The sequence below is a fragment of the Protopterus annectens genome, chromosome 8.part0 (genome assembly GCF_019279795.1).
Source record: "Protopterus annectens isolate FY-2018-M chromosome 8.part0, PAN1.0, whole genome shotgun sequence".
NCBI classification, from domain to species: domain Eukaryota; kingdom Metazoa; phylum Chordata; order Ceratodontiformes; family Protopteridae; genus Protopterus; species Protopterus annectens.
In genome coordinates, this window is record NC_056741.1 from 780,821,923 (window position 1) to 780,849,422 (window position 27,500).

A 27,500-nucleotide genomic window follows, 5' to 3' on the forward strand; every position below is an offset into this window, starting at 1 on the left:
TTATAGGAAGCACTGTCCTTTTTATTAGCAAGAATTAGGAAAAATTTGAAAGATGAGAAGTCAGAAAAGCAATCCCTAACAACACAAAGAAAACGCTATGAGGAAGTAAACAGATAAGGACAAAATTATGAAAAAATCTGCAATTTCATAACAGTGAATTATCTAGAACTGTTATACCTTAAGCAAAATGGAACAGAGCTACAACAAAGTTGCAAACTTTGCCACACGCTCTAAATATCACACACACCACTGTAAACCACTACTAGAACTAAACTGGCTTGAACTCCCCAACTAACTTGCCTTTATTCAACTATTCACCTTGCACAAAGTTATTTTTAAGCCTTCTCTTTCTCCTGCACTAGCCACTCTAGTGACACCTTACAACCCAAATTGATCCCTATGATCAGAAGACAAAAATCTCTTAGCTATCTGAAAACCCACAAGAAAACCAGGTCACTCTCTGTATTCATACTCTGTCTCTATACTATGGAATTCATTACCTCTAGCTACCAGGTCTATGCCTGGCCTAACCCATTTCAAAGCCTCTTTAAAAATCATCTCAAAAATACATGGCTCTACTCCTGCATAAAGCCAGCCTAATGATCAGATCTTCCTCTTCTTGCACACTAGCCTCACCCTCCTCTTCTGTCACATTTCACTCTCTCACAGTCTGCAAGATGCTAAGGCTCTCCTAACTCCTCTTTTTCTATACCATATTCTTAAACTACTACTCAGGCTGTAATGCCTCTATTCTTAACTCTCTCACTATATTTTTGTGTAACAGTCAATGTCATACATTGCTCTACCTGCATACTATTTTTGTACACTGTCTAATCATAAGCTATGTATATGGTGAGGCTGACAATAATTGTCTATAATGTTTTAACTCTATAGAATTGCCTAGATGTGTAGTATATCTTGTAACATCTTCTAACATAGTTTTATGTCCCCTCAACTTATTTTTTACAGTATTTCTCATGTCATTTGTATTGTATTGGATTATACTGTATTTGTATTGTATTCTATGTGGAGCTTTTCTCCCAAGGCCTCTCTTGAAAACGGATTCTGTAGACCTAGTCAGACCACCCCGGTAAACAAATGTCAAATAAAAAATAATAAATAAATAAAACAAATTGTTTATATGGCCATGCCAATTATTTGAGGCTATCTAGGAAGGAACTATTATCCCGCGGTGGTGGTGCTGCGGTAGCGTTGTCGCCTCACAGTAAGACGCTGTCCGGTTCGATTCCCAGCTAGAGCATCATCTGCGTGGAGACATGCGTGAATGGGTGTACCTTCGTTGAAGGTTGTGCGTCAGGGCTGGTAACTCGACATGTAAAAATCAACTACCAATCATTAGCAGACCGGAGTTCCGCTGTGGCGACCCCTAACCGAAAGACACAAACAATCTAGGAAGGAACTACTGCACACAGACCATCCAGCCAAACAGGTAGTTTTCTGTTGGCATCATTATCTTTCCAAGTGAATACCATTAGAGTGTGTTAATCCCTTTACATCCACACTCACACACACACACACACACACACACACACACACACACACACACACACACACACACACACACACACACAAACAACAAAAGCAATATTCAATATCAATAGGAGAGACGGTAACCCCTCCTCCATGTTTCTGTCTTGCCAGAGAGTCATGCCTGTGGTTGAGGTAGAATTAACCTACTTTAATGAACATTTGTCTTCTCAGAAATTTTTAAAGATTTTGCTTACTGCTTACTTTTTATTTATGCTAAAATCACCAGGCAATCTTGGCCATTGCAGTGGTTGGAAAACTAAAATTGTTAAAGAAGTAAAGGTAAGGTTTTCACTTCCTGTCTGTGCCCATATCAAAATATCAACATGAGTCTATCTAGGGTTTTAGCTAAAATGATCTTTGTAAGCGTATAAAGGGTGAATAAGTATTTTGTACGACAAACCAATAACAAAAAATTGCCCATCCAATTAAGACCTAAAGTGGGATGTTTGTAAATAATGGTTTGTTTGACTGGTAGATCATGGCCCAGGAGCTAGGATGACTCCTCAAATATTCATCAAAGAAGGGGAACTGATTTTTTTTTTGTAAATTTGTAAATGTAGAGACATAAGTAGCCACTCCTGTCAAATACACCCCTGACACCATCATAAGGGGTTCTTGTTATTTTTCTGTAGATTGTTGATTTGATCGTGGGAATCATCCCTCAACAGGCCTTTCTTAGAAAAACTTCTTCATCAAACACATCATCAAAATGTACAAATATGTTGATTAATTGACAGTTGTATTAAAATAGGTTTAATTCCTAGCAGTTAAGTGACACAGACTTTTACATAGCACATAGGCAATATTATATTTATATAAATGAAAGCAAACCACACTGACACAATTTTAGTTGTAAACATTATACATTATAAACCATGTTCACACAACTGTAGTTGCAAACAGTATACATCAAGCTATCCAATATTGACAGTCAGACATTACATAGCTCATTCAGATCCTGCTTTCTTTTGAACCTCATTTCTTCTCTGCATATATTGTTCCCATAATTCCCATTTTTTCTATGTAATTTGTTCCTACCCTTTCTTATAGATCTTAATTCCAGCTGTTTTATCTCTGTTACTATATTCACTACTTTTAGTATAGTTGGTTTAGACTTTGATTTCCATTTTCTAGTAATTGCTTTTTGGCAGCCACCATAATTAGACTCAGCAAGGCCTTACTATGTCTAGGCAATTCTAATTCTGTATCATAGCTCAAAAAAAATATTTTTTTTAGTTACACCAATTTGCTGATCCAGTATCTCTGACAGAGGAGTCTGCAGCAAATCTTTAAAATCTTCCAACTCATTACACTCCACAAAAATATGTTCCCGGTTACCCCTTTCTTCCTCATCACACCTCCAACACTTTCTGTCTACCTGAGGAAAAATTCTTTGGGGTCTACTTGGGGTATAAAATACGGGTTCCTATCAGTAGACCGAAGACGCATGTTTTCAAATGCGTCTTGGTCGAACTGACAAAACTGAAACTGCAAAATATTGAAGCGGCATGTAAGCGAATTCTTTCCCTGGAAAAGAATTTGCTTGGCCACTTCAGTACTTTGCCATTTTCGGCACTGTAGTGTGGTCTCGTAGTTGGTATATTTAAGTAGGGGGGGGTGTCCCCCCTCTTAATCTCATGTTTTAATGTGCTTTTTTTTTTTTTTTTTTTTTGGAACAGAGATTTTTTTTCCCTTGGATTGCTGTTCTGACAGTTCGGTTTTGTAAGCTTTTGCTTATATGGGGTCAATTAATCACTGTTCGCTTACCTAAGCATTTGGTGATCTAATATAGACCCTAAAATACCAATGTAAACACTTCCAAGCAAAGATCCTAAATCTTCTAGAATTTGTTGCATATTTGGAAGACATACATATATCCTCCCATTGTTTCTTTGTGAATTACTTGTCTGTTTTCTCTTCCCAATCCTTTCTGACCTCCTGTCATTGATTCTTACAGCTATCATACAATAGTTTATATGATTTACTAATTATTCCTTTTTTTAATGGCAGCTTCTGTTCTAGATTCTACTAAAAACTCTACCAGTGCTGGTCTCTCATTTATGATCCCCCTATTTCTTTCTCTTTGCCTATACTCTGATATCGGTCCTTGATAAGTAAGGCAATCTCTAGGCTGCAGTCCAAATAAATTCTTGGTGTCTTCCCATTCCATTACCATTCCTTCTCTTGTTATTTGCTCCCAATACCTTGGTTCCTTTGCCAGTTTTCTCTAATAAATTCCAGACCCCTCTTGCCTATTATCTGCATCCCTAATTGCAGTCATCCCTATCGGCAGAATCTCCTTTCTACTTTCCCATGTTGGCTTAGCTCTTAGAATACTTTCTGCTACTTTAATGAATATAATATTCTGTATGATTAGTGTTATTCTCTTAAAGGTCTGAATCCGAAATCCCAGTCTCTCCTTGTTTCTTGAGCTTCCCTCTGTTTCATCAACATTCCTTTCCACTTTGAATTATAGTTTTCTGACTGTACTATATATAGGAGCCTTAACTGTGTTGCTCTGAAATACCCCTTCAAATCGAGTAATCCCAATCTGCTTTGTTCTATTGGAAGAATCAGCTTATCCCACTTGACTCTTGCTGTCTTCCCCTCCCAGGGACTTATGCCTGGCTTACAGAGCAATCTCAGACCCAAACCTAATGAACTTGTTGCATATCTGTAAATCAAATAGGACTAGGGCTACCTATCACAGGGACCTAAATAAGGCCTGCAACTTAAATAGGAAATGCTGGAGGGACAGATTCATCTCCCAGTGCCTGCCACATCTTTGGAATAGGCTACTTATTCAGGTGAAACAGAGCACCTCTATGACACTGTTCAAGAGGAACCTGGATGAGTGGATGGGACACCGTAGCTTCTTACCGGAGATAGCACCCATAACCCTTCTGGACATGGACAGCCATTACTAAATGCAATCCTTGGTATTAACTAACATTTCTGTGGCACTACATTGGGATGAAACGGCTAGGCTTGAAATGACCTCCAGGTCAATAGCCTAGGAATTTCCTATGATCCCATGATCCTCATCCATCTCTAACATTGGCATATTTAATTCTTCCATAAACATTTCCATTCGTTCCTTTTCTTGATTTTCATATTTGTCTGCTTTATACAGACTCTCATAGAATTTCTGAAATATTTCTAATATTTCTACAGAATCCACTGTTATCTTCCCTGTTATTGGCTCCCTAAGTTTGGCAACAGCCCTTTCTACTTTCTGTCACCTGAGTCATTATGCTAAAAGTTTTTGTGCTCTAGAGTTATTATCAAAAACAGTTGCTTAACAGCAATCTAGCTAAACTCATGCATATTATCAAGGTAATCCCTTATTTTCTGTTCAGCATTCTGCAGTTGCTCCTCTTCTTGTTCTATGGGATTCCCCCTATTTTGCAATACTTTAACATTTGTCAGTCCCACTAAATAATTCTTGTTACTTCTTAATATACCTCACAACCTCTTACAGAAAGACATTGTGACAATGCCACAAATAATGGGGGGACAGAGGGCCAAAAATAGGGACACTTTCTAAATATTGCTCTTACAAACTTAGAATAACAGGTTTTGCATTAGCATGAATTTTCTGAGAGATATGAAGTCTGAAACTAAACATCTGCCAAAATGTTCTGACTTGAGTACTCAGTGATTTGCCAGAAAAACACAGTTTTATGAGAGACAGAAAAAATATGAGGCAAGAATCTGGACATTCTGCCAAACTTTGTATAGTTTGGAGGTATGCTTCTTAACCATATCTCCCTTTCTTTTATTTCCACCCTATTTTTAAACTCCACTTTAATTTTTTCCCACTCCCTAGCTATATTTTCAAAATAAATTTGTATCTTTTCTAATAGCTCCTGAATAATTTCCACTACCCATTCCTTAAATTCCCCTTTTTTCAACAGATAGGTGGGAAAGCGCCAGTGTTTCATTTTTATTTCATTGCCTGTGTGTTTATTTTTCATTGTCTGTTCTATTCAGCATGGCACCTATGTTTTCTTGACAATATAAGTATAGTGAGTAAGATTTGACAAACCAGTTGACAGCACAAAAATTTAAAGTAATATAAGCAGCTGATACAGAATTAGAAGCATGTGCAATACAATGCAAATAAATATATACATTTGTTACTTTAATTCAGGTAATCACTCTGAAGATCTACTTCATGCCTGTTCACAATGGAGAAACAAAACAGGTATTATATAGAAAAAAATGGACCCAGAGTAAATAACATAGAGTGAGGCTAAGTAAAAGACTGTAGCAGTTGGGAGACTTGTGGTGTTCATGTACAACTTGCATAGCATACAAAGCCACACAAGATGCTTTGCATAGTTAGGAAGGGTTAGCTGAGCACCACAAATTGTGCTTCTATGCTTGTAACTGTGAATTCCAGAGAAGTTTTACTCAAAGGCAGAGGCTTTCGCTAAGTAGTCTGGTACTAGAATGTGACTTGAAGATTTTAGGTACCATCTTTAAAAATATGTGCTTTCAGTTATTCTTGAGTACAGATGAAGGGATATATATGTAGATATGATATATGTATTTATTTATTTAACATTTGTTTACCGGAAATGTCAGACTGGGCTAAAAAAAGCCCATTTTCAGTGGAGGCCCGGGGAGAAAAGCTCCATGTAATAGTAAGTTAGCAATACAATATTGAAATAACAATTTACATAGGTACATCAAAAACAGAAATTTACATACTTCATATTTAAATTAATTAAAAGTGACTTAAGCCATGGAAATCCTTGGTCCAAAAGGTGCAACAATGAAATGTAATGACTTAGATTATACAAAAAGCAATGCAATTTTGCGATACAGTATATTTAAAAATGTAATAAGGAATGGAAAGATAATAGATGGTTTAAAGTGTAAAAAGCATTGTTAGCGGGAAGAGGTAAAGGAGAAGAAGAATGTGATAGTAATTAGACAATAGTGGAATGGGCAGATAGAAGAAACGAGACAAACCAAAGACAAAGGTCTGAATTACAGATATGAGAACAAGTGAATACATGACAGATAGCGTAGTTGTGGTATTTTGGCATACAAGGAGGAGGAGTTCTGCAGGTATAGGCTGGCAAGTGGTCACTTAGGCTATTTGATACAGTGTCAGAGTTAGAGTAATTAAGTGGGTTGTTAACTAGTATCCAGTCTAAAGTTGTCCCTAGTTCATTGTTATTGTTGATTCTGGTAGGGCTGGTAATAAGTTGTGTGAAGCCATGAAGGTAAATATTATCTACTGGGGGAATGGTGATCATATTTTGCCAATTGATGTTAGTGTCGTCCATTATAACAGTTTCATTGGACATATTATTGGAAGTCCAGGAGAGAAAGTCTTCAAGAACTGGGATGTTATGCCCTGGGGGTATATAAACTGCTGTAATACATATTTGTTTAGAGTTGTTCATATGCATGGATGTTACAAGTATTTCTGAGTTGCCAAAGGAAGGAATGGGTTTTGAGAGAGGGGTAAGTACCAAGTTGGAACAATAGATCAGTGCTGCCCTATCTCCTTTTTTATGTGTTCTGTCATTTCTTAAAATGTAATAACCTGGAGGGACAATTTCAGAGTCTTGAATATGTGGTTTTAGCCACATCTCAGTGACTGTTACTATATCTGGGGAGTGGAATGTTAGCCATGCATGAAATTCTGTGATTTTATTGCATATACTACACAAGTTTAATGTTATTAGTAGCAATTATTTGGTGAACGATGATTATGCAGGTAGGGGAGTGGAGTGAGCCCGAGTAGAGCGAGGGCAAATAGAACGGTATAGACCTTGTTCCCATCCTGTGTGTTTCAGAGACTTTCTGTAAGTCAATAATTTATCACTTTGTATTAGCATGCAGAGAAAATAGTCCAGTTTATGAAACAGCATCTATTGAAGGCAGGATGAAAGTATAAGAAGTTTCAAAGCCCTCCAAACACAGATAGCACAAACTCCTATGCAAAGGTATTCACCAGTGTCCTATATTACCACTTAAGCAGTTGTATAGCATCGTCTGTACCTGACCAGATTAAAACCAGGTCTTGCCAAAACAACAAACCACCCTGGTGGGCCCCTAGTATAAACAGGCTATACAAGAAGAAAAAAAAAAACTAATGTCTAAAAACAAGAGAGAACCAGCTCAGCAGAGGAAGAAATCCCAGTCTAGCTTAAACAAACAGATCAGAGAGCTTCTCAAGTCCTCCAAAGCTAATTATGAAGCAAAAAATAACCTCCCTAGCTAAGGATAATCACAAAGCATTCTTTAACTACATCCATAATCTAAAAGGAAATAGCTAGCTATGTGCTGAACTTGTTGTTGATGGCACCACGCATACTCAACAGGTGGTAATAAACAACCTGCCAGCTGACAGATTTGGAGCAACCTTCACCCTCCTGTCCCCTCCAGTCATCCTCCAAAGTATACCTGCCAGCATTCCTCAGGCTATTATCTCAAGACAGCAGGTCATCTCAGTGCTCTCCAAGGCCAAACACATGGCACCAGTGGGACCAGTCAGCACCACAGGTTGCCTTATTTAACAACTTAAAACATGACCTAGCAGTCCAACTTGGATTCCTGTTTAAAAACAGCCTGTGATTTGGCTATGTTTCCACGGAATGGAGGACAGCAATAGTAATCCCTCTGCAAAAAGGGGACCATCAACCAACCCTGGGAATTACAGGCCCATAAGCTTGACTAGCCTCATCTCCAAGGCCTCGGAAAGAATCATTCAGGACCTTATTAACAAGAACATAGGTAATCTCTAAACTCTGGACCCAACCCAGTTCTGATTCTTTACAATTAGATCATGGCTGTTAAACATGGTTGACATCTTTGAGAAAGTCACCAAAGTCCTCCACGAGGGAAAGACAGTACATACTGCCTGTCTTGACCTAGTCAAGGCATTTGATATAATCCCCCACTCAGGTATTGTAGAAAAACTCCCCAGTTGGGAATTAACCCCTACATTACTAGATTGATAGCCAACTGGCTCACTGACAGTACACATACTGTCAAAGTGGGTGACTTTATCTTCAGCAAAAACCCCACAGGGTTCTGTGCTGGGCCCTTTATAGTTCTGAATTTATTTCTCAGTAGTCCAGGCAAACTTGGACAGCCTGTGGCTGACCAAATTTGCTGACAATTGCAAATTGGAATCAATCATTGAGTCCCCCAATGATGTTAATATACTGACCCTTTCAAATGTAACCTAGATCAATGGATGGGTGACCGCAAATTCACTCCTGGGGTAGTGCTCATGTCCCTCATGGACAGAGGAAGTTGTTATAACTACCATAGACCCTTACCTCTGTGAACTTCACTCATCTAACCACTGACAATTGGGACAACTCAGGATAAATATGGGTAGGCTTGTAAGGGCTCTAGGGCCATTAGCCAAGCAACCTTCTATGAACCCATGAACCTATGAAATAATCAAGACATTGTAAAGGTGGTGTCAAAGTATCAGTTCTGCACTGCGCATCAACTATTACAGAAACAAGAGACACTTATGCCAACACCTTTACCTTACCATCTATGGCAAAAGATAGCTGTTGACTTCTTCAAGTTTGAAGGTAAAAACTATCTTGTTGTTATAGACCGCTACTACCATGACATTAAAATAATCCATTTAGCAACTATGACTAGCCCATGTAACAAAAGCCAAATTCAAAACTATATAAAAAATTAATCAAATTGCCAAAATATATAAAACACACCAAAAAAATGAACAATATACAAGAAGGCAAGGAGTCTCAAAAAATACTTTTGTTCTTTTAATAATCACACAGAACTTCATCAGAATGATACATACATACAAAATAAAGCCATTTTAATACTTTCAGTGTAATTACATGATACTTCAACACATCACTTACCTTTCAGTTCTTGCAATACTTATATAATAATTAATGAATCAGAAATAAAGCAGTAAAGCTACATGGTGAATATGTATATATATATATATATATATATATATATATATATATATATATATATATATGTGTGTGTGTGTGTGTGTGTGTGTGTGTATATATAGTGAAAATATGAAATGTAAAAAATTTAATACAGAATGACAATTTAAAAGACTCATAATTTTTGTGATTTTAGAATACACTTAATATTGAAAGTGCCTTTTAATACTGGCACTTTATCTGAAGAATATTATTCAAATCTTCCGAAAATAAGCAACCATTGATATAATCTATAACAAAAAAATGCAAATGTTTAAAATCTTTACATATTATGGCATGCTTAGCTAGTGCATTATTTCTATCACGCATTTTTAATAACTAAAACATGCTCATATATTTGCTGCTAGAGCATTCTAGTGGTTTTACCCACATAGAAGCTCATGCAGGAATAACATGTGGCCAATATACCATGCCCTGAGATCTACAATTAAATCTACTTTTCACACTTAATTCTTTCCTACAAAGTTTCAAAACTGTGGAGGAACCTACATTAATAAATCAAAAATATATGCAGGTTTTAAAGGGATATGCGCCAAAAGGTCCAGTATAAACAGTCCATTTAAAAGAAGAATTTAATTCCATAAGCAATTTCATATTGTTTACTCTCTTGTAAGTACATTTTTGGATCTTGACCAATAACTTGTACTAAATCTTCATTCCCTTTTATGATTTTCCAATTATCTGTCAGTAAATCTTAATGCTATCCATATCAACACTAATAGACAGAGGAAAAGCTGTAAGAAACTATCACTGTTGATTGATTCAACTTTTTTGTGGGTATTTGTTGATTCCATTTAGCAAAACTGGTTAAAACCTAACTGATCTCTCAATTCTTACTGCATCAATATTTTTCTCAAACCATAATTAAAATAACTCCTATATAAAAACAGTTGTTTTAAGAACAATACCTCTTTTTCAAAAATTCTCCCATCACTGTTAAGTCTACTCAGCCTAATAAACTGCCCTCTTATGACATTCCCTTTCATGTGGTATGGATATACTACTATATTGGAAGTAGTTATTCACAAACAGGAATAATAAACATTACTATGGAAGCAATGACTGACTATTTCTAAAGCATTAGTCCTTAGTTATACTCAATTGCTTGCCCAGTATTCTTGACAGAGTATTCTGTGGAGAATTTTTAAAGTCTGCCAACTCACTACATTCCCAAAACATATATTCCCAGTACCTTTTTCTTCTGTATCAAACTTCCAACATTTGCCATCTACTTGAAGAAAAATGCTTTGGAGTCTGCTTGGCGTATAAAAGTAATCATGCAAACATATCCACGCAAAATCCTCAATCTTCTAGATTTTTTTTTTTACATATTTGGGTGCCATACCTATGTCCTCCCATTGTTTCTTTGTGAATTGCATATCTAATCTCTCTTCCCAATCTTTTCTGATCTCTTCTGGTTGATTCCTATAGTTATCATTCTATAAAAACTAATTATCCCTTTTTAACAGCAGCTACTGTTCTAGATTCAGTTTAAAAGCTCAGCCAGTGCAAGTCTTTCATTTAAGATTTCCCTATCCATTTCTCTTTGTCTATACTCTGATATCTATCCCTAATAGATAAGGTAATCACACGCATGCAATCCAAATGTCTTCTTGGACTCTTCCCATTCTATTATCTTTCTCTAATTACCTGTTCCCAGTACCTTGGTTCCTTTGCCATTTTCCTTGGGTAAATTCTAGCTCCCTCTTGTCTATTTTCTATACCCCTAATTGCAGTCATCCCTATTGGCAAAATCTCCTTTCTCCATTCTCCATTCTCCATGTTAGCTTAGTTCTTAGTATACCCTCTGCTATTTTATGAATTTAATATTACGTATGACTGCTATTCTCCTTAAGGATCTGCATCCAAAATCCTATTCTTTCCTTATTTTTTGAATTCCCATTTGACACATAATCATCCATTTCTACTTTGAATTGCATCTTTCTGCTTGTGTTATATATAAGAGCCTTAAATGTGTAGCTCTAAAATATCCCTTCAAATCAGGTAATACTAAAATTCCTTGTTCTAATGTGATGATCAGCTTATCCCACTTAATTCTTGCCGTCTTCCCCTTTCAAATAAAATCCTTCAACTCTTTATTAATTATTATCCACAATTTCTCCTCTGGTTGATACAAATATGCCTGACCTGTGTATAAAACTAATGGGACAAAAACATTTTTACTTCTTGTATCTTGCTATCCATATCCATTGGTAAGAGCTTCCAGTTTCTCAGTCTTTGTATTATGTTTTGATTAGTCTCTTCCCATATATCATTAACTGCTATAACCTATCCTTTTTAATCCGTACTCCTAAATACTTCAGTTTATCATGTCCCATAAATACGGGTATTGCTGGACCAATTAATGTGTGGCTACATAGCCTTCATTAATTTTATATCCTGAAAAAAAAACAGAAGTGTCTCAGAATATTCCACAACACTGAGATGTCCTTTTATGGTTCCATCAGGTACAAAATAATATCATCTGCAAAAAAAGGTAACTTTTCTTGAACACCATACCAATTATATCCTTGAATTTCTGAGTCCCTTATTTTCTTTGCCAGTGGTTCTAAATATAACAGAAATAACCAAGGGAAAAGAGGATATCCCGGCCTGGTTCCTCTGTTCAGACACAACTTATCAGAGTGGAACCTTGCTACATTGATTTTTACCACAGATCCCTCATACATCCTTGCCCTACTTATAAAATCCCAGCTTACTCTGTCAAATGCTTTCTCTACATCAAGACTCATTAATAACAACTGAAATGTTTGCCTTCCCTCCACAAAAACACATTGGTCCATATCTGTCAATTTTGGTATCACCTTTGCCATTCCTTTAGCCATTATTGACATAAACAGTTTATAATCATGAATTTAAAATTGAAATGAGTCAATATGAAGCTGGATCAGATACATATTTTCTGTCTTTAGGTATTATAGACACCACAGCTTTTTTACAGAATGTTGGTTCTCCATTCCTTTTAAAATGCTGTTAACCAAAACTTTCTAAATCTTTATCACTTGCTTCCCTCCTAGCTTCCACACTTCTACCAGAATACCATCTATTCCTGGAGACTTTCCTGTAGATTGATTATCCATCATCATTTTTATCTCATCTCCTCCTATTTTAACTGTTTGTCATTGTGACTCATCTACCTCTAACATTGGTATATATAAGTCCTTCATAAATATTTCTATTTGTGCTTTTTCCTTGATTTCCTTACTTCTCTGCTTTATACAAATTTTCATAAAATTTCCAAAATATCTCTAATACTTGTACAGGATCTCTGGTTGTTGTTGTTGTTATAGGCTCCCTAAGTTTGGCAACAATCCTTTCTAGTTTCTGTTCCTGAATTGTTGTGCCGAAAGGTTTTGTGCTCTAGAGTTGTTAATAAGCAGCATTCTTTCTGAACTCACACATATTATCCAGGTACTCCACTTTCATTTTATCCCACTCACTAGTTATAATTTCTAGAGTACCTACTAACTCCTGGAAAATTTCCAATACCTATTCCTTAAGTTCCTCTGTTTTTAACAGGTAAGTGGGGGAGTACCAGTGTCTCATCTTTACTTCATTATGTTGCATTTTTATCTTAGTAATTATTGGCACATGATCTCAAATAGTTATTGGAAGTGCGTCAAAGTTCTCAATTAAATGGACACGTTCCTGTGAGATATAATTTCTGTCAACTCTAACCCAGTTATTGTACCTTGGGGAATAATATGTAAATTCTCTCCAAGTTCCTACTACTGAATTCACATCTTTCATACCAAATATTTTCATAAATGTCTTCAGAAATCTACTTTCTTTTGTCATATTTTTCCTTCTAACCCCCCCCCCCCGATACATCTTCATTGTTGCAAATCAAATACTAGTCCCCATCTATGAGTAATATTCCCGGCTGAAAGCTGATTATTTCTCCCAATTTTTTAAGTTCCAAAATAGCAGTTTTTGGTGAAATACAACTACATGCTAGAGTAATCCTCATCCCTTGCCAGCAACCCCTTACTACTGCAAATCTGCCATTATTATCTTTCTTCCTTCTTATATCACTACTGGAACTCCTCTAGCAATTAATGTAAGTACTCCTATTTTCCTTTGTCCCTGATATTCTTCAGAATATCCATTGTAAAATCCTGTCTTTATCAAGTTCACATGCTCAGTTCTTTCCAACTGTGTATCCCATAGCATTGCTATTTGCGCTCTGTGTTTCTTAATATAATTAAGCATTTTTCCCTTTTAGTCTGTACCTGTGATACTATTCCTATTCCAAGATAACATGGAAAGCAAAAGAAAAGAATGTTAAGCTGAGAAAAAGTCAGTAGGAATTTTATTATTCAGAGAGGATTATCCCTTCAATTTTGAGCTATAAGACATGGAATTGGTAGTATAAAATGAGATGAATGGCTGTGTTTGATAAAATGGGTGACAGAAATAAGGGCAGAATACAGGTTAGAAAAAGGGGAAATATCCAAGTTATATAAACTGATACAAGAAACAAGATGTGAAGATATTAAAGAAAGAGATCTGATTGAAGAGGTTGTTAAGTGTTTACTCAATGCCAAGAACAGCAATAAAAGTCAGAAGAACCACATATTTGTGTGGACATGCCACCACAAATATTTTAAATGCTGGCATCGTATTTTCTGGTAAAGTTTTTCAGAATTTAGAGAAATTACAGGAACTGAAAGATGTTCTGACATGGGAAAGACAGGCATTAGAAAAATAACTGTTGTTGGGGATCAATGAGGAGAACAAGTGGAAAGTGGGGCGACAAATCTAATTCGGACAATAATGTTGAAGCTAAGAAGCCCATAACAAGAAAGTGGAAAAATGATATTAAACCAAAAAGAGAGGAAATGAAAGAATTAATTGAAAGGTTAAGAAGGGAGGAGGAAGTAATGTGTAAGATCATATAACAAACAGTTAAATGCAATATTCATTGGCAAAGTTGGGTGCAACATTCATAGAGGAACAGAAAGTGGGGAAGAAGATTAGGGGGCATTAGAGATTACAGAATATGGGGATCTACTGGTGCACTGAATTGTAAATAGTGTACATAGTTCTGATTTTTTTTTTCTGTTGGAAGAAGCTTATTTATGGGGAAGGGATCAAGTGGAGGTTAAACTGTGTTAGTTATAAAAGATGATAGGGGCTAATAATGGAAAGAGGAAATGCAACACGCATGCAAACTGCACTAAATATGTTTCTTCATTATAAGAAAAAAATAATCTGGACTATTTGTCAGGGAGAGCAAATCTGGCATACTAAAGAAATTAATTACAAGAGAGTTTCTGCCTGCCTATGCTACTGTCATTTGTTTAATTGACATGTTGCAAGCAAATCCACAAGAGATACCGTCTGATATAAATAATAGCTGTATTCTGCTAGAATCTACCAGACATGAAGATTCTATTGAGTAAAGATCAATCTTCAAGTAATGGCAAAGCACCATCATGCAAAAAATGCAAACCAGCCAGCAGTGTAGTTTTGTATTTGTTAAACTGAATATCAAAGCAAAGAAACATTTATTAAAACATCTTATGACTGGGCTTAAGTCTTAGTAGGACACCTTGGGGAGTAGTAGAACACCTTGGGGAGTAAAGGTCATCTCCTAACTCTTTGAAATTATGCCTGGATTCCGCAATCTCTGCTGACTACTTCCCAACTGATATGCTTCTCAGATATGTTGATCACAGTAACAGGTTTACAAAACTGCAATAAAACGTCTGACTTTAAAGTTTGAGATGCGATTAAATTAAAGTATTTTAGTTTAATTTGCAAGTGCTGTACAATTATACAACTTTTTTACCCAGTCCTATGTATAAAAAAATCCCAACAACCTGACAGCAAGAGTAAAAAAAAAAATGAGTAATTTGCAGAGTTTCATTTTTTTTCTCTGTCTCTGTAAGACCTCCCAGTGGCTTCATTTCTTGTGCCTAACTGACCCATTCATTTTGTTATGATGGGAATTGGGCATTCCTGGTTTAAGCAAGAGCCCTACAGCCCACTGATTCTTTCTTGGGTAACCTTACTGGCCCATCCATTCCCCAGTGGAGCAAGCCAACTTGCTTGTCCTGTGGGGTGCCCTATTCTCTCCCCAGGCAAATCACCACTCTCCCCTTCAGTGGCTCACCAAGCTCCACAATCACTACCTTCTGAAGAGACATTATCTCACAGGTGTGAGCACACCATGGCAGGGTGGGCTGCCTATGCCATAGTCCATGGGTAAAACACCTAGTGTTCCCACTATAATCCCTGTAGTGGGCTCAAGCCATCTCTCATCCCCCAGGAAGGGACAGCAGGATGCAACCACTCACTCACTTGCTCCCCTGCCAGCTCTTACAGGGCTTAATTTTTTATTTAGCCTATTGATACAGAAAGGTCACTAAGACAATAACAGATATATTTAGTGTGTAATTGAATGAAACATCCAAAACACTGTTTTTTTTTCTTGAAACAAGTAGTTGCTTCCAAAAACATGGCTTTCAGGTTTGCAGCTATGCAATGTGCAATGTATGAGTTAACACCAATAGCTAAAAAATATAGGTTTCACAGCTTACTGATATGTACAGCAGTTGCAACAAGCAATTTACTTATTAGCAGCTCCGCATTTAGACTACTTATGTCAAGGAGATGTATTTGATAAAGTATGTATAAAATAGGAGCCTTAAGTAGTCAGGTTGTGTATTAAGTGTAAGTTGTTTTCATTTATTGATAAGGGTGTGTAAATTTACAGGACATGATAATTTTTTCTATTTTTATGCTTTTCATTGTATGTGTGAAACATCTATTAAAAGTGAAAATATAACGTGACATGTTATTTAAATGAGGACAGCTCTTAGCTGAGATTGCTTTTCTGAGATGCATTTATAAATATGGTAGATTAATGTTTTTAATGGATGGCAGCAACTGATTAAGAGATTCATTTTCTGAGAAACAGTTATTATTATGAAAGGCTGCAGTTTGTCAATTATTAATAGCAGTCTGGATTGTGGTTTTAAGTGAGATATTTTGTTCTGTGTCATATTATTAAATGTAGCAAACAACGGCCTTCAACAGAGGTATGAGAAGTAACCAAAATCACTCCATACTAAGGAAATATTCTACAAGGAGAAGTCAGGGGACATGCCCACTTAAAATAATAATTTATTAACAATAAAAGTAAAAATAATAATAAAAAGGGTACTACTAATTTTCTTAAATTTACCTACACTTTTAATAAGGGTAAAACAAATTATTTGGGCAAGATGAATGGTAAATTTACCTCTAACATTTTTAGGAAACCTACATTTAGTAACATTTACTTGTACTTTAACAGTTCACACCCTTTTACAATTAATAAAGGGCTGCTCAGGGGACAATTTATTTGATTAACACATATGGTCTCAGAAGATGATGTCTTCATATTAGAGAATCAGAAATTGGAAGACATGTTTAAGTGCTATCCAAAGATGTTGTTTTTTGACATTAGTAGAGACATACATGAATGCTGGAAGTTAAGATTTACCTCTTTTAAGGCTACAGTTGAGACAAGATATGGTTGAGATGAGCAACGCTAGTAACACATTCCACTTCAGACAAATCATTTGAAAGGGTGATGACGATACAATATAATCCAGGCAGCAACAAGACTGAGGAATATTATAAGGAACAACTGGACCATTTTTATGGAAAATAACTTTATTTTTAAAATTGTGAAGGAAAATCCTTGTTTTGTTTACAAAACTGCCCACAGTGTGAAACATATGTTGGAAGGGATAATTTAAGAATTAGATTTGATGAAGATTCAATAAGGGGGAACTGTAAATGTGGCTCTTGTAGCCAATGTCCTAACATATTATCAGGTGACAAACTAGTCTTGGAGAATCTTATTGACACAATTATTACACCACAGAATGGTAACTGTAATAGTAAAGATTCAGTATATATAGCTAAATGCTCGATTTGCCCAAGTTTGTATGTTGATAAAACAGACAGGACATTACATAAGTGAATTTAAGAGCATTGTTATGATATCCTATATAAGCATTCTTTGGTTTGTAAAAACGTTAAATAATTTAAATTTGCATATTGGAAAAAGTAATACCTAATCCCAGGGGTGGGGAGTGGCAGAATAAACTTGAACACAAGAAAATGCTATGCCAATTCAGTTTGAATGCCACCATTCCTCCAGGAATGATTGAATATATTTCCATCAACTCTATTATTAAATTTCAGGCAACTTGTTGTGTCTTTTGGCTTTTCCCGGTTAGGGGTCACCACAGCGGAACTCCGGTCTGCTAATGATTGGCAGTAGATTTTTACGTACCGAGTTGCCGGCTCTGACGCACAACCTTCAACGAAGGTACGCCCATTCACACATGTCTCCACACAGAAGACGCTCTAGCTGAGAATCAAACAGGATGTCTTACTGTGAGGCGACAATGCTACCACAGCACCACCACCGCAGTTTAATTCTGAATGAAGAAAGACTTTTTTAGGTCTACTGTACATAGGTTTTGTTCTTATATGAAGTTTAAGTTTAACAAGCAACACAAATATTGTATTATTAAATATTTATACATACATACATACATATAAATATTTAATGCATGGACATTAATGCCCTTCTAACCTGCCAATGTAACAAAACAACTGTTCACATAATAAGTGTATTGGCTGTTCTTAAAAATAGCTAAACTAGTGCTTGCTTTAATTTAATTTGGTAGCCTGTTCCATGCATTAGCTGCTCTCTCAGATAACCAGTCAGTACACTTCTCATTCTTATCTTCTACTTAAGTTGTCTGATGATTCTCTACTACTTTTTTAATAACCCCAAACATTCCCAGAGGTAGTTGTCTGTAAATGCCTTATATATGTAAATAAGTTCTCCTCTTAAATACCTATGTGCGACACTGCACAAGTTCAAATGTTTTAGTCTTTCATAATAGCTTACATTTTCACATCCATTGATGTCTTTGGTATAGTTCCTCTGTAATCTTTCCAGTTTACTCATGCTTGTTTTATTATAAGGTTTCCATATTGTTGTTCGATACTCATGTTTGGGTCTAATGTAATTAACAAACGATGTCTTCACCATTTTTAATTTCCTAGACTTTAATAAACCTTTTTATACAACCTATAGTTCTATAACTATCATTAACCAATAGGTTGATATGATTAGAAAAAATTGAAAGTTGGATCTAACTCTGTACCCAGGTTTGTAAATGAATCTTCAGTTTAAATCATTGTGTGCTGTATTAAATATTCACCTTTCAATTTATGTCTCCCAAATCTCATATGCTTAGTTTTTGACATATTTATCAGCATATTATTCTCCAGTGTCCCAATGGCTAATTTAGTAAAGTTCTTTTGCAGACATGCCCTATCTGTAACACGTAATCAATGTATCCAGTTTCAAGTCATCTTAATACAGACTGTAGAATACCTCAGATGAAAAAGATAGGGCCTATGACAAAGACCTGTGAGACACCCTGACTGTAACAAAGAATTCCACCTATCCAATTGCTGATACTTGTCATGTCCTATTTGTAAGCCATGTAGTTATCCATCTTATCAAGAATACATCAATACTTAGTTGTTCTAATGTATTGATGTGTTTTGTATATGACTCAGCCAAATGCTGACGTTAAATTTATATAAATGACATCACAGCACAATTTTTCATTCATAACTGTTATTATATTGTTATAGAACATCATGTTACAGGTGATAATAGATCTATTTTCAACACATGCATGCTGATATATGGTTTCACATCCCAACCTTTCCATTTCTGACATTAACTTATCCAATGTTACCTTCTCCATTATTTTTCAACAACATAAAAGGAGACTTAATGGTCTATGTGACTCTGGGTTTGTCCTACTCCCCTTTCCCTTAAAACAGGTTTAATAAGTGCATGTCTCCAATCTTGAGGAATCTCCCTATATTTATAGGATCTAGTAAATAATAAATATAATGGTGCAGTAAGTTCTTGATAAAGTGTTCTAAGGTCATTATTACTAATTCCATCTTCTCCCTGTGCTTTATTTGGATCCAGTTTGCATAGCTCTTTTTCAATACAATCTGATTTAATTTCAGTATCTAAGGTTACCCAGATGTTACTAGGGCAACATATCACCCCCTTTGTGGAGTAAAGCTATTTTACATAAGATTTTGCAAATATATCTACAATCTGTTGTGTCTGAGAACAAATTGTAAAACCTGCACAGATTTACTCCTTCCACATATTTCTATAAAATGGTTTCACATTATGCTCACTATCTTTATATAAATCTTCTTCAAATTTTTCTTGATCTTGTCTCACACTATGCTTAATTTGTTTGTCCAGCTTGTTTATTTCAGTTTTCAAAGTTGTAGTTCAACCTCTTTTCTATTTCTTATATTTTTTATCTCTTTCCTTAATCAGGTATCTTGTTCTTATGGAAATATATCCCCCTGATGTTGTATGTCTAGATCCTGATGTTAAACATTTTTTTTGGCATTCAAACAATTTTTCATAAAAAACCTTCCACATTCCTCTTCAGTTTTCCACTGAATGCATCACTCCAATTAGTTTTACATAGTGACTGTTTTGCTTCCATATAATCTGTAATTAATCTTCTCTGCATTGGTTTAGATTTCAATTTGGCAAAATTATCTAGAAACAATTTAACCTTTATAACCCCATGATCACTGCACATCAACAGTGGTAAAACTTGACATAAAGTAACAGTGATTTCTTTAGGAACACAAACAAAATTTAGTATGTTCCATTCCCTGGTATGTTTCTTTACAATCTGAAGCAATTATTGTTCTTGAACATACATTGTGAATAATTTCCTTACTAATGTTATTGAATAAATATCCTTCCAGACTGGTTCTGATAAATTTAAGTCCCCAGCCACTATTATTCTTCCTTCCTATGTTTCATGCAAGACATGTATTAAGTTCTCTAGGTCATCAGCACTTGACTTTGGTGATCTACACATAATTGTTACTGCTTCCAGGCCTGTCTTTATTGTCACAATTATACAATCTATAGTACTGCTGTTTTCACTGAACATGTAATAATCGCATGTTTCATAACTATTTTTAATCCCTATCATAATACTTCTCTTTGATTTTTTGTTAGAATGCTTGTTGCAGTAAAAACATTTATACCCTGACAGAACTGGTTTCCAGTCATTGTTCTTTAACCATGTTTCACAAAAAATAACATCAATCTTGTGGGAAAGTTGTAAATTTGCCAATTAAAATAAATTATTAGTAATGCGCCTGGCATTAACAACCATCACTGCTGTATCAAATGTTGCTATTTGTGAACTGTTAAATTTTCAACTTGGCAAAAATCTTGCCTTGTGCTTATCAAATATTGTAAAATATCTGCTGAAAAAAATTATCTTCCCTGATCTTGGCAAATGCACACCATCCTGTCTGAACACATATGCCCAAAATTAGGCTTGGATGCTGTACACATTTCTCTTTTTTAAAACAGGACTGTACGTTCCCTACTAACAGTCAGAGAGACTTACAGGTGATATAATTTGTACCGACATGAATAAAACCAGATCTGTACTTCCTTACATTGAGACATTCTAAGGGTTGTCTCACATTCTTTACTTTTGCTCCTGGCAGACATAACACTGTACAATGTTCATTATTTTTTCTGCAAATATAAGTATTAGTACCTCTAATAACTGAATTTCCAAATACAGGGATATATTTTCTAACCAGATCTGGAGAATCTTCAACTTCTAATTCAGGGCTATCTGCTCTATCAGTGTTTTCATTGCATATTACATTTGAAAACAAACAGTTCTCATCCAGATGGCTTTATACATACACAGTTTGAGCCATGTTGCCAACATTTGTCTTTTTCATTGCAGGGACGTTGGGAGGCATACGCACTGTATGCACTTCAGTACTTTTTCTGGAATAGGGGTGGAATCTGGCAGACACTAGGACCCAGGAGAGAAAAACTTTAAGTTAAGAAAATAAATAAAATAAAGTGATAAAATAGCACATGCAAATGCCTTGATTGAGACTGCATAGTAATGTGCAGCACATTAAGCATTTGCATGCTTAGCATTTTTTAGTTAATGGGTGATAATTGCCCAATTAGCACAGTCTGGAAGATAGGGGGAAAGATTTGAAATTCAGCCGACTTCATGGTTCTTTGATGCGGCTTTCCTTTCATCCATGGAGAAGGTGAGTCTAATGTCAGCGACTGCATTTTGCAAGTAAGGGATTTGTAAAGATGTTTTTTTTCTGTAAGACTTTAAACGTGGATGTGGTTCAGCACATGCAGCCTTTTACAGAATTAATATATTCTGTACACTTTGTATTGGCTGGTGGCGCTGATTTACTCCCAAGATGCATTTTTTTTATCGTTATTATTTCGGATCAGTTCCTTGAAAGTCTTGCAACTGTTGTGCCCTTTCTGTTTTGGTCCCTCAACTGCTGTTCCCAGTATACAATACTTATTATCAGTTCTTTAAATATATACAGTTTTGAGCTATAGGAGATGATGCCGTGTGCAGTATCTTGTGTGAAAAACAATGATAGTTGAAATTCTCAGGCAGTTACTTTGGCTGCCCGACATTTGTGAACAGGAATTTTGTCAGGTCAGGGCCAGACGCAAGACGTGATGTTTTGCACTGTAGTTAATATGCCAGGAACATACTTAGGTTAATGGTTATGAATGTGTTAGTCTATTGACATTTATGGACTGTACTGCACTTTTTATGTATTTATTTTTCATTTCCAAAACAGTCTTGGTGGAACAAAATATGAAAACTTTCATATAAGCTGAATTTATATACCCTGTTCAAAACAGTAGGAGCAATCGCATGTATTATAAAGATTTCATAGTACGTATTGAAGGTTTCATACTGCATTGACAGTAAATGTGGATATAAAATTAATAATGGTGTAGTAAGAATTTGGAAAGGTGCATTCATACATATTGAGGAAGTTGCATATTATGTGTTGCAGGTATACTGGTATCATTGCAGTGGCAGTAAACACCGATGTAGACATACAAAAAGATATCCCCTTATTTTATGCAGTGTTAAAATATACTTCCAAAGGTAAATCAGCCATAGCAGGGAGAAGGAAGAGTCAAAGATGAGATAGAATTGTATAACATTAAGACTGCCAAAGACTACAGTAAGTTGTGAGGAAGAAAAAAAAAAGACAAAGGCTAAATAGAGGATTGGGTTTATGCAGGTGTCAGAGCAGTGGCTTGTAGTTATCTTTTTAAGGTAGTCAGTGTTCTAAATTATTTGTATGCAAAGGTGGACAGAATATTTTCTTCTCAAATGAAAAAGTAAAATATATTAAAAACCTATTCAGAAGCTCTTCTGCTTAAAATGAACTTTCATTTTTAAGTAAAGTATTTTTAGTGGGCATTACTAATGTAAGAGAAATTATTTATTTTTACTAACTACAAATATTTTGTTTAAGCTGATTAATGTCAGTCTCAATAGAAGTGTGGCTAGGTATTCGAAGGTGTAGGGTGTATCCCAGGTTGAAATATAAAGATGTATTATGGGGAATTGTTGGCTTAAACACAGTACAGTTCTAAAGTCTAGGGAACTTGTGTAGGAGCTCACTGCATGAGATTTTGCAGTCTGTTATCATATGCAAGGTTGGCTCCTGAAGTATGTTTTCTGTTGCCAGTACAGTCCACATGGATGAAGAACACAAGATATCCAGTCACAGTAGTTAACATGGGCATGTGCTAGTCCACTCTGCTTGATGTTGTGAATTTAGGGTTACCTGTGGGTGCTTCAGTTTCCTCCCACATTCCAAAGACATGCAGTAGGTGGATTGGACACTCTAAATTCGCCATAAGTATGAGTATGCATGCGAATGTATGATGTGGAAGAAGTGCCGAAGCAGGGCTAGCCACTCAGCAGTGTAAACCTTGGCTCTAGATAATTGTCACAGGTGAAGTGACACCCGGACCCTATGTCTAAAAACAGGAAAATGGGGCTGTGGATGTGTGTGTGTGTTTATATATGTGTATCTATATATATATATATATATATATATATATATATATATATATATATAGAGAGAGAGAGAGAGAGAGAGATACAATTTGTGCTGTGAAATTATAATGTTATATTAAGTGCCAAAGCAATAATAATTTTTTCTTGACATTAATGTCCAATAGTCTATAGTTTAAATAACATGTGCAGCAGGTATACCTGTGCTGCCACATTGTTAATATTGACAGATGTCCATCAAGTGTAATGAACAAAATATATTCTTACAAATGCAGGCATCGCTGTAGATTCTGATCATATGCTGAATGTTTTCAAGGAAATGTAGCACGTTTTGGCAGTCTGGGAATTTTTTTTGCGTTTTTAACTGGTAATTTCTGAGCATTTTTAATTGACATCTGTTGCTTCCCGAATTTGTTTAGCAGCTTTTATATAGGGATCCTGCCTTTAGTATCATAAAACTTGTTAAAACAAATTTGGAATATGTATAGATTTTATACTATTCATAGTTGTTTTTCAGGTTTATGCCAGCTACACCGTATGGTTCATTGTTGCTTATGTTTGTAATCTGCTGTACTGTAGATCTTGCATACTTTTATTTAGTTATTTTGCTAATGAGGTAGTCTATTGAGCAAATCCTTTTTCAGAGTGTTTTTTATTTCTTTATAGTTAAATCTGTTTCATATATGACACTGTATTTATAGAGATAACATATTACAGTACTGAAAACAAGTTCATGAACATTGACAGTGTATCACTTTTTATTATCCATATTATATAGTCAAAGTTAACAAGTATTAATTTGTTAAAATAGAAATTTGAGCGTACACAGGAGATCTTGTTCTGTTAAAACTATAGCATTCAGGAGAGTTATTTTAAAGCTAGGAGTGTTGTGATTTAACAGACTGCCTCAAGCTTATAACACTTAAATGGAGCACTGATTTTTTTCTATCATAGTGTAAACTAGCTGTAAACTTATTTTATTGTGAAGAATTTTGTATATTTTTCCTTAATGTGGTTGATATAGTGTTATAAAATGCTTTTTACTGTGTTTTTTTCTGTAAAAAAAAATTACTGGCAATTGCTCCTCATCTTCCCTGGGAAAGAGACACCATCTGACCATAGAACAGACTAATAATCCCACAGTCAGTCCTCCTCCTTCTAGCCACAAAAAAGAAAAAGTTACGCAGACAGCCATTGTAACCACAGCAGGCTAGCAATTTGCCTCAGAAACAGGTGGGTGACTCTGCTGTGGCCATTTGTTGTACCGCAGACCACTCATCTTTTATCCTGGTGTAGCATATACAGCCAATATGGACCAGAGGTTTGCCACATCCTCTGCAGCTGCTGGAGTCCTCTCAGTGACCAAGGGAGAGCCACTGTTGTTGGTCCTGGGGGACGGAACAGGGAAGGCTTTCCTGTTGTGTCAGAATGTCCCAGGGAAGCAGCTGCTGCCATTAGTAGCATGGCTGGCCCCATTTTGCCCTGTCCAAAAAAAAAAAAAAAAAGAAAAAAGAAAACCAAGCATATATGTAACCCTCCTCAAATTTCTTTGGATAGGAGTAGTTTACTACATATGGCTCAGAGTTTAACTTGGGCAGTTGCTCCTTCTTGTAAAGTAGTTTTTGGTAAAAGAAGGGAGAATTTCTCTTTTCCTTAAGAGATTCAAGATTCTGAATATGAGCAGGAAGATGCAGGGAGAGATACAGTGCTTTTTCCTCAGACTTCAAATTCAAACTCAGAGGAGAATTCAGTGTCTAATTCGTCCTGTGGGGGTTTCCCTGTCTCTGAGACTATTGCTAGAGTGTTCCAATGTTTTCAGTGGGAGAACATTGTGGTTTCTCAATTCCTCATAAAATACTATGAGTTGTTACAGAAGGACTTTCTAGAACTTACACCATTCCTTCTGTTCTGTCTGCTTTTGGGGATATGTGTGTTACTTCCTGCAATTTTCGTGATAGTCAGCCAGCTACCCCTAAAAAGCAAATAGGATGTATAAAGTTCCCCAGTCTTTTAAATTTTATACACTATTTACAAACCTGGACAAGCCAAGCAGCTATAGCTTTAGTTGATTCCACTGATGCTAACCATTTAGTTAATTCCAATCCTACTCTTTCCAATAAGGATGGGACAATTATTGATAGGTATGGGGAAAAAGTGTATACTTCAGCAACTTTGATTTTCAAAATTTTTAATTGTCAGGAGCATTTGCTAAAAGTTTGTTTTGACAAACTGTGAAAGTATGAGGAATGCTTTATCTGCAGTTTCTTCTTGCGAGGATAAATCTGCTTTAAATAACTTAAGTTTCTTCTGTGCACAGGTCATTACTCATTGTTTGCAGTGTGTGTATGACTCTGTTGACATTTCTTCCAGAGTTGAGTGCCACTGGTACTGTTTTAAGGAAGTTTACATTGCTGCATTCTCAGAACCTCCCTAATTATGATAAAATTGAGATTTTAAATTCTCCATTCGATAGAAATTTAGTCTTTGGCTTGTCTGCTACAGAGATGATCAAAAGGTGTGATGAAAGGAGCAAGCTGATCCAGGGACTCTTAAGATTTTTCAGACCTCCTTTTTCAAATTGTACAAGGGATTTTCTATCTTCTCATCCATTTTTGGCAATAACTGATTAAATAATCTTGACAACATTCTCTTGTTGCCTACTGAGGGAACTCCAACAGCTGCAGAGGATGTGGCTAACCCCTGGTCAATAGTGGCTGCAGGTGCTACACCAGAGGGATCTGGGGTAAAAGATGAGTGGTCTGAGGTACAACACATGGCCACAGCAGAGCCACCCATCTGTGTCTGCAGCAAAATTGAATGACATTTAAGAAGAAATGCCAAGGGGAATCCAAATAAAAGTCTTGAATCTCCCAAAGCCAAGGACAGTCCAGCGGGTTTGGTTCAATAGACCTTGTGACCTCCTCTTACCCAGGGCCCTTTTTTCTTCCAGAAAGTCTGAATCTCTGTTTTTCTCTTTGGCAAGAGATTCTTTCAGACAAATGGGTTCTGAAAATCGTTCAAAGTCACACAGATGGCAGTAGGAGGAAATTCATCCTTTCCAGGGCGTCTTTCCTCTTTTCCCATATTCTCTTTTGTTTCCACCTGTTCTTAATCTCATCCCTATTCATCCAGCCTTCAGATGGTTCTTGAGGTTTTGTGTGTCTGGATCACATTATTAGTTCTCTGCCTCACCCTTTGAGCTATCCCCTGCAAAAGAGTTCACAACATGTCTAGCTCTAATTCATTGCAGGCTACAGGGTATTTACATTTTTCCATATTTAGATGACTTGTTTATCTTTGCAGCATTTGTTTCAAGGTGTAAGAAATCTTTTTCTTGGATGAAAGATCTTTTATACAAGCTGGAATTCCAAAAGAACATTCAAAAGTCTTTTTTTCACTCCCTCACACAGGATTGTATTCCTGTGATGTCAACTAGACACATCAGTTCAAAGAGCTTTTCTTCCACCAGAAAAATAGATCTTTATTTAGATCTATTTTTAAGGTTTTCCACTCAGACATTGGGGTGCAGCACAACTGGGACGAAGTCTGCAAAAATTTAAATGGGAAGGTATTTTGTTTTTCAACCCATAAAGATATGCTTTAGGAATGAAATGTTCATGCTCTTTCATCATGCAAGTAATTACCATTCTGTAGTATATTTGTCAGTGTTCCATTTAGAGAGCAGCATTGTGAAATGGACGTGACTTGGCAGTTTAAATGAGTGGACAGACAGCAATGTGTTGATGTGGGTGTGGCTTTTTGGGAGGGCAGTAGTCTGGGAGCTGTGAGTACAAATCTGAAAATCCTGGCTACACCGCTGTCTCATCGTTTTTCTTACAGTAATGTTTAATTCTTCCATGTTCAGGTTTGATTTTTTCCTTTTCACCTGTCCGTTACCTCTTTTTTCTACCTTCTTTTTTGGAAAAATGCTGCCTTCTTCTCTAGACTGAAGGATTTCTTGTAGAAAAAATGT